This window comes from Oncorhynchus tshawytscha, linkage group LG04 (genome assembly GCF_018296145.1).
Source record: "Oncorhynchus tshawytscha isolate Ot180627B linkage group LG04, Otsh_v2.0, whole genome shotgun sequence".
In the NCBI taxonomy this organism is placed as follows: Eukaryota; Metazoa; Chordata; class Actinopteri; order Salmoniformes; family Salmonidae; genus Oncorhynchus; species Oncorhynchus tshawytscha.
In genome coordinates, this window is record NC_056432.1 from 16,410,951 (window position 1) to 16,424,299 (window position 13,349).

At 47.0% G+C, this 13,349-nt stretch overlaps 1 pseudogene; it reads right to left on the reverse strand.

The window, feature by feature from the left end:
- Positions 1 to 4,624: 4,624 nt before the first annotated feature.
- Positions 4,625 to 6,601, reverse strand: LOC112249440 (annotated as a pseudogene).
- Between the last annotated feature and the right edge of the window lie 6,748 nt (positions 6,602 to 13,349).

Sequence of the window (13,349 nt, forward strand, 5' to 3'; positions counted from 1 at the left end):
TATTTTTTAAAGAAATGTACCGTATTTGTTCAAAACTGTTCAACTACTGTCTTTCTTTCTCTTTAAATCAACTACTCACAACATTTTATGCACTGCAGTGCTAGCTGTGGCGTATGCTTTCAGTACTAGATCCATTCTCTGATCATTTGATTGGGTGGGCAACATGTCAGTTCATGCTGCAAGAGCTCTGATAGGTTGGATGAAATCCTCCGGAAGTTGTCATAATTACTGTGAAAGTCTACACACACACACACACACACACACACACACACACACACACACACACACACACACACACACACACACACACACACACACACACACACACAGTATCATTACCACGAACACCCCAACCACCCCTCCATTGCCTCCATGACCCCCTCCAATTACCACCCAAACCATAAAGCTATGATGAAACCTGTGAAACAAGACCAACTGTGATCTTCCTCATTTCTATCGTCTTGCAATTCAAAGTGACATTAATGACAACAGACATTGTGGGCTATATTCTGGTATTAATCATTACTGATTTCATAAGCAATTACCGCAAGTACATTTGTTGTTTTTCCCAAACAAAATGCTGTTGTTGCAGTCTGATTGTTTTATCTTGCAAAATGCACTGAGTAAAGGGTGTGTGCTTAACAGATAATGCCTTTCGTTACTTTTCAATCAGTGTGTTATCTACCATGAGACTGTTATCACAGGCAAGGACTAAACCATTTTAATCAGATGATTGGGAAGCACACTCTCACGCATATGGGCAAATGCTAGACTTATTCACAAGTAGACACATTAACTCAAGATGTTACGAACACTTCATATTCATATGAAAAAAGAGAGAGACAAAATAAACGATGACTGTGATGGGGAGAGGGAGGGAGAAAATAAATCTAGAAAGGCTTACACAGTCAGTCTGTTCAGAAAACTATTAACCTTCGGATTATGCCTTATCAGTGGATATCATACTGTTTATCTCACATGCAGAAATACACATTTTCCAGTGATACAATTATGGTATCTGTATGAAGGCCTTTGCAACAGGCTACTTCTCTCATATACAGTATGGACAGTGTGAGCACAACATGACAGAATGGGGCCACTTTAGCTGTAAGGGATTTCTCTGCTCTTTGCTTGTAAGTGGTCATTCAATTGCATATTCAGTAGCTGCTTGTTAGGATGCGAAAGTCTTTGTGGGATTGCGCTGTAGCCCCTGTGTGTGGAGATTGCATCTCTGCACTGTCGAGAAGGAGCTGAGACACATACGAAACTGCAGAAAAGAGTGAGACCCCCGTAGTCAAGTACAGAATGCATTTGACTGAACTAAGATTAACTGGTGTTTCTCCATCATGTAGCAGAACGTACAGCTCGACTGAGTTTCCGTTTCCGTGAGTTTCCTGTAGAAATGTATTCAGTAAGGGGTCAGATGTAAAGATGGAAATATTGTCACCTCAACAACGAGGTCTGAACAGTGTTCCCATGGAGTCTCAAACCAATCTTCATTTTTCTGGAATGACCAACCAGAACCACCCTCTGCTTTAAAAACAAATTATCAATATTCATTCACAAGATATTTAATATTGTCCATTAGGGTTGACCGATTTAGATTTTTTCAACACCGATACCAATAATTGGAGGACCAAAAAAAAGACAATACCTATTAATCGGCCGATTTTTAGATATATTTGCAATCATGACAATACAACAATACTGAATTAACAATTAACCCTTTTATTTGAACTTGATATAATACAGAAATAAAATCTATTTAGCCTCAAATAAATAATGAAACATGTTCAATTTGGTTTAAATAATGCAAAAGCACAGCGTTGGAGAAGAAAGTAAAACTGCAATATGTGCCATGTAAAATGAATTACGACACGTCGACTATTTCTCTCTATACCATTTGTATTTCATATACCTTTGACTATTGGATGTTCTTATAGGCACCATAGTATAGCCAGCCTAATCTTGGGAGTTGATAGGCTTGAAGTCATAAATAGTGTTCTGCATTGCAAGCATTACTAAGAGCTGCTCGCAAACGCAGTAAAGTGCTGTTTGAATGAATGCTTACGAGCCTGCTGCTGCCTACCACCGCTCAGTCAGACTGCTCTATCAAATATCAAATCATAGACTTCATTATAATAAAAACACAGAAACACGAGCCTTTGATCATTAATATGGTCAAATCCGGAAATTATAATTTCGAAAACAAAACGCTTATTCTTTCAGTGAAATACGGAACCAAGTCTAAATATTTCTGTTACATTGCACAATCTTCAATGTTATGTCATAATTAGGTAAAATTCTGGAAAATTGATGACGGCCTTTGTTAGGAAGAAACTAAATTCACGAGCCAGGTGATCCAAACTGTTGCATATACCCTGACTCATATACCCTGAAGTGGCACAATTTCCCCAATTAATATTGCCTGTTAACATGTATTTATTTTATCTAAATATGCAGGTTAAAAAAAAATTATTCTGTGTATTGATTTTAAGAAAGGCATGGATGTTTATGGTTAGGTACATTTGTGCAACGAATGTGCTTTTTTCGCAAATGAGCTTTTTCTAAATCATCACCTGTTTGGCGAAGTTGAATTAGGCTGTGACTCGATGAGAAATGAACAGGCACCACATTGATTACATGCAACGCAGGACAAGCTAGTTAACCCAGTAATGTCATCAACCATGTGTAGTTATAACTAGTGATTATGTGAAGATTGGTTGTTTTTTATAAAACACGTTTAATGCTAGCTAGCAACTTACCTTGACTCATTGCAGCCACAAAGTCCTTTTGACACTGCACAGTTTCCTCATGGATTGCAATGCAATCGGCCATAATCAGCGTTAATTACTGATTGCTATGAAAACTTGAAATCGGCCTTAATTAATCGGCCGACCTCTATTGTTCATCAACATTTCACATTAAAACATGGGCAAATACAGGTTTATGTCTTTGTAGGTTAATGTTCGAGTTCCAGTCACGTCATTGGAGGGGGTCATGGAGGTAATGGAGGGGTGGTTGGGGTGTTCGTGGTAATGAGACTGTGTGTGTGTGTGTGTGTGTGTGTGTGTGTGTGTGTGTGTGTGTGTGTGTGTGTGTGTGGTCTTGAGCATGCATGCACGTGTGTGTGTGTTTTCTTGCATATCATATTATACTGCATATGTGTATTGCTGGATTACTGCCTGCAGATGAAACATGTCTCTCTAATTGTTTAACTGTCTTCAGTTCAGAGTAGGAAGAGCAGAGCACTGTGTTCAGCATGATGCACGTTTTATTTTTGCTCCTTTATTTAAGTGAGCAAATGGAATATCAGGGCTTGAACAGGAGCAGCGCAGTCAGTTAATTATGTCTAATAAATCTTGGTCCGAATTGCCCTCCAGGGGTGGAAACGGCTGCAGGGAATGAGGGAACACTTTGGTATTTGTTATTCTACTTTAACAGATTACGCACAGTGACTGGCCATCCCTCAAATGAGCCAGTGAAGGGCGATGTCAGTAGTAGCAGCAGTGGTCGACGGTCCAGCGGTGGCCACTGCTTCTGTTTAGCCCCGGGGTGCCACAGCACTAATCAACATCCAGCAAAATACAACCTAACTGGCTGTGTTTACTCACTGAATTAGTAGGATGGCATGCCCGATTGGATCATTTGATCTCCATCCCAGAAAGTAGTGTGTGTGTGTGTGTGTGTGTGTGTGTGTGTGTGTGTGTGTGTGTGTGTGTGTGTGTGTGTGTGTGTGTGTGTGTGTGTGTGTGTGTCTGCTTGAGCATGCATGCACGTGTGTCTGAGTGAATCTGCATGTCTATGTGTGATAAACAGTTGATTTGGGTCTATTCAGGAATGGATGTACAGGCTCATTAAATGAGCTGTCCACTTCCACCAAATCAACACTCTGGTCACTAAACAGCTGTCCACTTCCACCACATCAACACTCTGGTCACTAAAGAGTTTTCCACTTCCACCACATCAACACTCTGGTCACTAAAGAGTTTTCCACTTCCACCACATCAACACTCTGGTCACTAAAGAGTTTTCCACTTCCACCACATCAACACTCTGGTCACTAAATAGCTGTCCACTTCCACCACATCAAGACTCGGGTCACTAAATAGCTGTCCACTTCCACCAGATCAACACTCTGGTCACTAAATAGCTGTCCACTTCCACCACATCAACACTCTGGTCACTGACTACGGCCCTTCTCTCTAAGGTTGCAAGATTACTTACATCACAAGCTAAAATAAATAGCTAAAGTTGGGTTTTACATTGTATTCGTCCATAATGTATTGATAATGATTAGACAAAATAGGCCTTCAACCAAAGCCTTTCGGTGCTTTGTCCTCTAGTTTTATGCAACAACTCTTAAATGTATCCGTCTTATTCCCAAGTGTGACCTGACCAGCAATGCCCCTCTATTCATACTGTTCTTGGTATAGGCTGAGCTCAGGAATGTATTCTGATAGATAATGCCTGAGCATGAAGATGCACATATATGCAGATCATGTGGCTTCTGTGGTCTTTCCTCAACAGCAGGTTCCCAGAAAACACAGCTCTTTGTGCTGCCTATATACAACTTAACCCTCCCGTTGTCCTGGTACTGTGTCTAGTCCCCGCGTCCTCCGGGTCACCCTGTCCCGTCCTGGCTAAAGGCCCAATGTGTGCAAGTGTGACAGTAGGCGTGTGAACAGCCTTTGCAGATGTATTTCTTACACCTGCAGCACACCGTGTGTGTCTTGGAGTCCTTCTTGGGTGGGCAGAGCTGACACCTCTTCCTCTTACATGCCCCGGTGGCCGGGGCAACGAGCGGGGCAGCGGCCGTGCCAGCGGCGGGGCCCTCGCGCTGTTGAACAGGAGGCGCCGCCGTAGCACTCTGTAGTACTTTGACAAGGGCTGACGCCGCTTCGGTGCGGGGCAGATGCTGCCTTCTTTGGATCAGCGGCTTCACGAGTGCCTTTCCCAGCTGCTCGAGGAACACCCTGCGCTTGTTCCGCTTGCCAGGCATCCAGTCAGGCTTGATCTCTCGCCATATGACAAAGGCATTGTAGGAGGACACGTCGAGGATGTTGTGGAAGACGACCAGTGGCCAGCGGGCAGTCATCCGTCTGCAGCTGTAGGTGCCCACCACCTTGTCTAGGTTGACCACGCCGCCCTTGTTGCAGTTGTAGTCTAGGATGAGGGCCGGCTTCCTGTCGTGGCGTGGCCCTCTGTGTGCAGCGTGCTCAAAAGTAGCACGTTCTTGTTTCTCTTTGCCAGGTAGGACACCAGAGTGGCGGTGGGCATGAAGGCGAACCTGGAGGACAGGACCTGTCTGCCCCTGGACTCGAGCAGCTCGGGCGGGAGCTCGGCCTTGTTCTTTCTCACCGTGCCCACCATGGTGAGGTTTCTCTCGAGGAGCCGCTGACCCAGGTCGTAGGAGGTGAAGAAGTTGTCGCAGGTGACGTTGCGACCGCTCAGGCCCGTTGTCAGATCGAGGATGACGCGCATCCCCTGGTTCTTCTCGGGGCCTCCGCCGGCCGCCTTGCCGGTGTACACTTGCATCTTCCAAGCGTAGCTGGACTTGGCGTCGCAGGCCACCCACGACTTGATGCCGTATTTGGCCGGCTTGCTGGGGATGTACTGACGGAAAGGACAGCGGCCTTTTGGAAAGGGGACAAGACATTAGTGTGGTTACTGTGTGCAACGGGGGCCAAGGGCCAAATTTTGTGTTACACACGCTCTGTATAGACATGTAAGCACATGCGCACGCACGCGCACACGCAAGCACAGTACCTCTGAACGAGACCAGTTGCTTGTCCACCGTCACGTCGGGCCCCGGGTTGTAGAGGGCTGGCAGCCGCGCCTCCCACAGGTCCCAGACCTCCCGTATGGCTGCGAGTTTGTCCGTGGCGAGTCTGGCGGGTCTCGACTGGCGGTCGTCGAATCGCAGCAACCTCGAGTACCTGTGAAAGGCCTTGAGCGACATGGTGGCTCGGAACACGGTCCTGCCGCTCTCGGCGTCCCACAGGCTTGCCGTGGCCTCGCCCCGGGACCTGTAGATGCCCGCTAGGATCAGCAGCCCCAGATAGGCGCGCAGGTCCGTGGCGTCCATGGGTCGCCAGCCGTCGCCGTATTTTCTGGCCCCGTGCAGGTTCATCATTTCCACAATTATCCTTTCTATCGCCGGTGTGACAAACAGGTGGAAGGCGGACGCGATGTCGCGGGCCTGTGTCGTGGCATAGGCCGTGGGGCCCGGAGTCTGGTCCGGCCCGGCGTGGCAGATCGCGAGGGGCCCGCGGTGGCGGCCGTAGGCCACGGGGGACCACTCGATTTTGCCGTTCTTCAACAGCAACGGCGGCTCCCGTTGGTCCGGGGCCGAGGAGATCTCTTCCTCATCGCGGTCCTCGTGCTCGTCCTCGGGCGGCTCTTCCTCGGGCTGCTCTTCCTCAGAAGAGGGAGAAGAGGCATTGTCGACCTCGCGGCGCTCGGGGTTGTATTCCTCCCCGTCTTCATCTTCCGAAACCTCTTCCTCCTCCTCCTCCTCCTGGCAATCCGAGTAGTCTTCTTGGTCAACGCTGGACAAGATCTGTTCTAGAACCTGCGCGGCCGTAAAACGCGCGGCCATGGCCGCTCGGCTCCACCGATCGGGTCCGCTGAGCTGCGGGCAAGAGCGCACTTGGCACGGGTGGGGCGCCGGTCACTTTGTGTGTGTGTGTGTGTGAGTGTGGGGGTTGGTGTGGGTGGGTGCCGCTGACAATATTAGTATCCTCTCTACGTAGGGCCGGCCGGACGGCTTACGCGGGAGACCGAGACCCGAAAATGCTCTAGGCTCGCTTGCGCGCTCCTGTGTAGCCGTGTGCAGTTGACCCACCCCAGCCGAGCAACAAGAACACTCGGCTGCTCTCTAGCACACAGCGGAGCACGTCCGGACCTGTGCAGCGGCTGGCTGGGTCGCTCTGACTCGCAGAGCGCAACAAGAACACTCGGCTGCTCTCTAGCACACAGTGGAGCACGTCCGGACCTGTGCAGCGGCTGGCTGGGTCGCTCTGACCCATGAGCGCAGAGCGGTGAGCCCAGAGCACGTCCGGACCTGTGCAGCGGCTGGCTGGGTCACTCTGAGCAACGAGCGCAACTACAACACTCGGCTGCTCTCTAGCACACAGCGGAGCACGTCTGGACCTGTGCAGCGGCTGGCTGGGTCGCTCTGACCCATGAGCGCAGAGCGGTGAGCCCAGAGCACAGAGCGCAGAGCGGTGAGCCCAGAGCACAGCCTCGCCACACTCGCAGACACTCTACTACGCTCGACGCCACACGCCTCGCCAGTGGCTGGCAGGGTCGCTCTGAGCCACGAGCACAGAGCGGTGAGCCCAGAGCACAGAGCGCAGAGCACAGAGCGCAGAGCGGTGAGCCCAGAGCACAACCTCGCCACACTCGCAGACTCTACTACGCTCGACGGCACACGCCTCGCCAGTGGCTGGCAGGGTCGCTCTGAGCGCAGAGCGCAGAGCGAGAGCCCTGGAAACACAGGACCTGGGTCGCTCTGACCCGCGAGCGCAGAGCGCAGAAAGGGGAGCCCTCCACACACAGGACCTGGGTCACCCTGACCCCAGGACCACGGGAGGGTTAACCTGATAAATGTTCACTACATACACAGGAGCTTTGGTGCAGAAGTTTGATATAAATATACATATATATATTTTTTTTAATGTTCAGGTGAGATATTTTTCCAACCATGTGTTAAGGGAATTTTTATCAATAATGACTAATTATGTATACATTTCAATCAGGACTGACTAATCAGAATACTATTATATTACTGTATACGTATGAATTTTCTTTATAATCCTAGTACTGAATATAATGTGTGTAAATATAATCAAGAATTAGAACAATAACTGTCTGTTCCTTGGTAGAAATGAATGAACTTATTCGTCAGACTGGCTAGAATGCTTATCTACACAGGCAGACCTTGGCTCTGGTCATAAATCTTTAGAACCATACAGACATTGTACTGGAGCGGAGATGAGACGGGGTAGTACGAAAACTAATGATGTCATTTTCAGTTTATAACCTGTGGTAAAATGTATCATGAGCAGTACTCTCGAGAATAAATGCTGCTGATAAATTTTGAGACTGGTCTCTGTCCATTTTATGCAAATAAGAGTCTTACAAATTCTTAGGAATTGACAGAGTGTTTAATTTTAATTGGGTATTAAAACATAGAGGAATATAATTCCTGTATCACCATGTTTTCAACAAAATATGAAAAATATGTAGGCATACACTTTCTCGCCACAAACGTGGATATTTGAGATCGGTATTGTACGTAGTGTTAGGTTATACAGTAGTAGTAGTAATAGTAGTAATAGAAGTAGTAGTAGTAGTAGTAGTAGCAGCAGCAGTATAAAAGTAGTAGTAGCAGTAGTAGTAGCAGTAATTTAGAAAGGCAAGGCAGGATGGATATAGGCTTGGGCCAGTTGGCTTGGGGGGGTGCAGCGCTGTTGGCCAGTGTTGGGGTAGCCAGGTGGAAAGCATGGCCAACCGTAGAGAAATGCTTATTAAAATACTTGATTATCGTAGATTTATCAGTGGTGACAGTGTTTCCTAGTCTCAGTGCAGTGGGCAGCTGGAAGGAGGTACTCTTATTCTCCATGGACTTTACAGTATCCCAAAACTTTTTAGAATTAGTGCTGCAGGACGCAAATTGCTGTTTGAAAAAGCTGGCGTTTGCTTTCCTAACGGACTGTGTGTATTGGTTCCTGACTGAAAAGTAGCATATCGGGGACTATTCGATGGTAGTGCAGTACGCCACAGGGTGTTTTTGTGCTGGTCAAGGGCAGTCAAGTCTGGGGTGAACCAAGGGCTATATCTGTTCTGAGTTATACATTTTTTGAAAGGGGCATGCTTTTTGAAGATGGTGAGGAAAGCACTTTTAACTTCTTGGATATAGGGGGCGCTCTTTTAATTTATGGATTCAAAAACGTGCCCGTTTTAAGCGCAATATTTTGTCACGAAAAGATGCTCGACTGCATATAATTGGCAGCTTTGGAAAGAAAACACTCTAAGGTTTCCAAAACTGCAAAGATATTATCTCTGAATGCCACAGAACTCATGCTACAGGCGAAACCAAGATGAAACTTCAACCAGGAAATGGGCAGAATTTTTGAAGCTCTGTTTTCCATTGTCTCCTTATATGGCTGTGAATGCGCCGGGAATGAGCCTGCCCTTTCTATCGTTTCTCCAAGGTGTCTGCAGCATTGTGACGTATCTGTAGGCATATCATTGGAAGATTGGCCATAAGAGACTACATTTACCAGGGGTCCGCCCGGTGTCCTTTGTCTAAATTGGTGCGTAATCTACAAGCTGCACGCAGTCATCCAGTGATTGAGAGGAGAGAGGAGGCTTTCAACGAATGATATATCATGAAGAGATATGTGAAAAACACCTTGAGGATTGATTCTAAACAACGTTTACCATGTTTCAGTCGATATTATGGAGTTAATTTGGAAAAAAGTTCGGCGTTTTGAAGACTGAATTTTCGTTTTTTTTTTGGTAGCCAAACATGACGCACCAAACGGAGCAATTTCTCCTAAACAAATAATCTTTCAGGAAAAACTGAGCATTTGCTATCTAACTGAGAGTCTCCTCATTGAAAACATCTGAAGTTCTTCAAAGGTAATGATTTTATTTGAATGATTTTCTGTTTTTTGTGAAAATGTTGCCTGCTGATGCTAACGCTAAATGCTACGCTAGCTGCGCTAGCTGTTACACAAATGCTTGTTTTGCTATGGTTGAGAAGCATATTTTGAAAATCTAAGATGACAGTGTTGTTAACAAAAGGCTAAGCTTGAGAGCTAGCATATTAATTTCATTTCATTTGCGATTTTCATGAATAGTTAACGTTGCGTTATGGTAATGAGCTTGAGGCTGTATTCACGATCCCGAATCCGGGATGGCTCGACGCAAGAAGTTAAAGAGCAACCAGGCATACTCTACTGACGGGATGAGGTCAATATCCTTCCAGGATAGCCTGGCCAGGTCGATTAGAAAGGCCTGCTCGCAGAAGTGTTTTAGGGAGCGTTTGACAGTGGTTGAGGAGGGGTTGTTGAACCGCGGACCCATAATGGACGCAGGCAATGAGGCAGTGATCGCTGAGATCCTGGTTGAAAACAGCAGAGGTGTAATTAGAAGGCAAGTTGGTCAGGGGGATATTTATGAGGGTGCCCATGTTTACGGATTTGTGGTTGTACCTGGTAGGTCTTTGATAATTTGTGTGAGATTGAGGGCATCTAGCTTAGATTGTAGGACGGCCAGGGTGTAAAGCATATCCCAATTTAGGTCACCTAGCAGTATGAACTCTGACGATAGATGGGGGGGCAATCAATTCACATATGGTGTCCAGGCCACAGTTGGGAGCTGAGTGGGGACTATAACAAGCTGCAACAGTGAGAGACTTGTTTTTGGAGATATGGATCTTTAAAAGTAGAAGCTCGAAATGTTTGGTTATAGACCTGGATAGTATGACAGAACTCTGTAGGCTATCTCTACAGTAGATTGCAAATCCGCCACCTTTAGCAGTTTTGTTTTGACGGAAAATGTTGTTTTTGGTGGCCTTCCTAAGCCAGGACTCAGACACGGCTAGGGCATCAGGGGTGGCGCAGCGTGCTAAAGCAGTGAATAAGGCAAACTTAGGAAGGAGGATTCTTTTCCGGTTGCAGAAGTCAGCAAATGAGAGCGCCTCGGGACACACAGGGCCAGGGTTAATCTCTACATCACCAGAGGAACAGAGGAGGAGTATGATGAGGGTTTGGCTAAAGGCTATAAGAACTGGTCGTCTAGTGCTTTGGGAACAAAGAATAAAAGGAGCAGATTTCTGGACATGGTAGGATAGATTCAGGGCATAGTGTACAGACAAGGGTAATGTAGGGTGCGAGTACAGTGGGGGTAAAGCTAGGCATTGAGTGACGATGAGAGTGGTTGCATCTCTGGAGGCGCTAGTTCAGCTAGGTGCGGTCTCCGTATGTGTGGGGGGTGGGACAAGGGGGCTATCTGAGGCATGTTGAGCAGGACTAGGGGCTCCGCAGTAAAATAAAACAATGAGAGCAGCCCATATGGACATTAGAGAGAGGCATAAAGCAATCACAGGTGTTGATTGGGAGAGCTAAGACAACAACGGGTAAACAGTTAAGACAACAACAACATGTAAATGCCGATAAATGGGCAGAGAGGGTCAGTTAGCTACACACTGGTCCTGAGTTCGAGGCTGGGGCCGACAGATAAACTAAATTAAGTACCGTGTTAATGAACAGTCCAGCAGGCATCTGCTGTGTAGCCGAGTGATCATAGGGTCCAATGAGCAGCAATAGAGAAACAGGGAGCCATTCGGTAGTCGATTACTACGCTAGGAGAGAGGGAGACGGTGTTCAGGAAGCTAGCGGGTAGGGGATAGCGAAGGATCTTCACCACATCCACGACGCAGAGGCCGGTTGAGAGCACATTGGCCGAATTACGTCAGCAGATCAGCATACCAGTCGTGATGGATCGGCGGGGCTCCGTGTCGACAAAGTGTCCAGGCCAAATTGGCAAGAGAGGTATTGTCGTTGGTGTACTTCGTTTGCTAGATGGGAGATGGGCCTTTACACTAGTGTGCAATCAATATCATAAACAACACAGTACAACAAGAGATTGAAGAAAAAACTGAATTGGGACTCGTCATCTGTTGAGAACAGAGTCCATGTTTAAAGAGCTAAATTAATCGGCCTGGGATTGGAGCTGAGTAGACCATGGAGAACATTTACACTCATTATTCAAATTAACCTCAACAAGTGTCTCTTAGGTCCTATTGATATTACAATGGCTCTTCTTAGATACAGTTACTGAAACCAAAAAAAATCTGCTGGATTTTTTGTTTGTTTTTACAGTAGAATTATTGTAATGTCTGTCATCATGCGGCCCTTAGCGAAACAATTGATTAATGGACTGCCTAGGTTAACATGAGCTTAATTTGCATAAATGTTTTCTTCTTGAACTTTGCTTTTTATCTGTATAAATGAGAGACAACTTTGCACACACATACTCAGGTTTGGTATGATCTCGCTATCATTTAAAACATCATTTCTACCATGTTGAATGGTTGTCCAGTCACTATTTGTATCATCATACATTATGTAAGTGAACGATTCAGTCGAGGTCAGTTCAGTGCCTCGTCGAAGGAGTTTTAACTCAAGCCTGACCCTGACCTGACCCAAGCCTGACCCTGACCTGCCTGGACCACTCTAGTGGTGGGAGAGGGAGAGGGGGCAGAAGTTCTCCAAACATGTCAGGTTTAATCCCTGTCTATCTGTATGAAGCTGGGCCTGGGCCTGGCTGTGTCCGGGGCCCTGTTAACACTCCAAACATTCAGAGTCACAGACCCGTGTCCCCAGCCACGCTCTTTAAACACTTGTTAAAATTGGCACTAAAAAATGCAATGTCAACAACAGAGAATGACCCAACTGGGACGTCCCCTTGTGAAACGCTAATGAAGGAAAGGGAGACTGGAAACGAAGGGAGAAGGAGAGAAAGAGAGAGAAAGAGAGTGTGATGAAGAGCGAGAGGTAGAAAATATATCTAGAGAGCGGAAGTCCCCCTCCCCAACTCCCCCATCTCCATGTCCTCTGGCTTATGAAGGGTCTGATTGAGAGACAGACTTTTAGACATACAGACAAGCCAAACTCCATTCAACCAAACCGCTCTGACGCCCCTGATCCGCTGTCAAAACCCCCAAACTAGACTACTGAGATCCAGGATCAGGCTTACATTACCATTACCTGTGACTTTCTGGCAGAGCACCACCCCGAATGGAAATGCTGGGCAAATAAAAGCAGTCCAGGCTGTCTGCACGCTCTCTGCCCGCAGATGGATGGTGAAAGGCAACTTGAGCCTCCAAGGTGGAGAGAGAGAGAGAAGGGGGAACCATGAGTGGAGGAGTCACTCCCCTTCAGGGCCTCAGCGCTCACGCCAACACGGGGCTTCTGTGTAAAGTCTAAGGAGTTTCCATTGTCCTCATGGTTAGGTACAGAAAGACCACCGAGGTGGGTGTCCATCTGGATTAACACAACAGCCCTGTGACGGTCTGTGTCGCTTGGCTCTGTGTTTATGTGTGTGTGTGCATCCCGGCTGTGTCATGTTTGTCCTGAGCCTCCACAGACCTTGGCGTGTGGAATAACTGTAATAGCTCCCTGGTGACTGTAGTAGTGGCAGAGTGCTCAGACACGAGAGAGGCTTAGACAAGGACCCAGCCACCTCACCAAGACCATTTAGACTTTCCAGTCCTATGCAGAGTTACCATTCCACTGTATCATAGCAACCGCTCCGTCCGTACTCCATCCTCC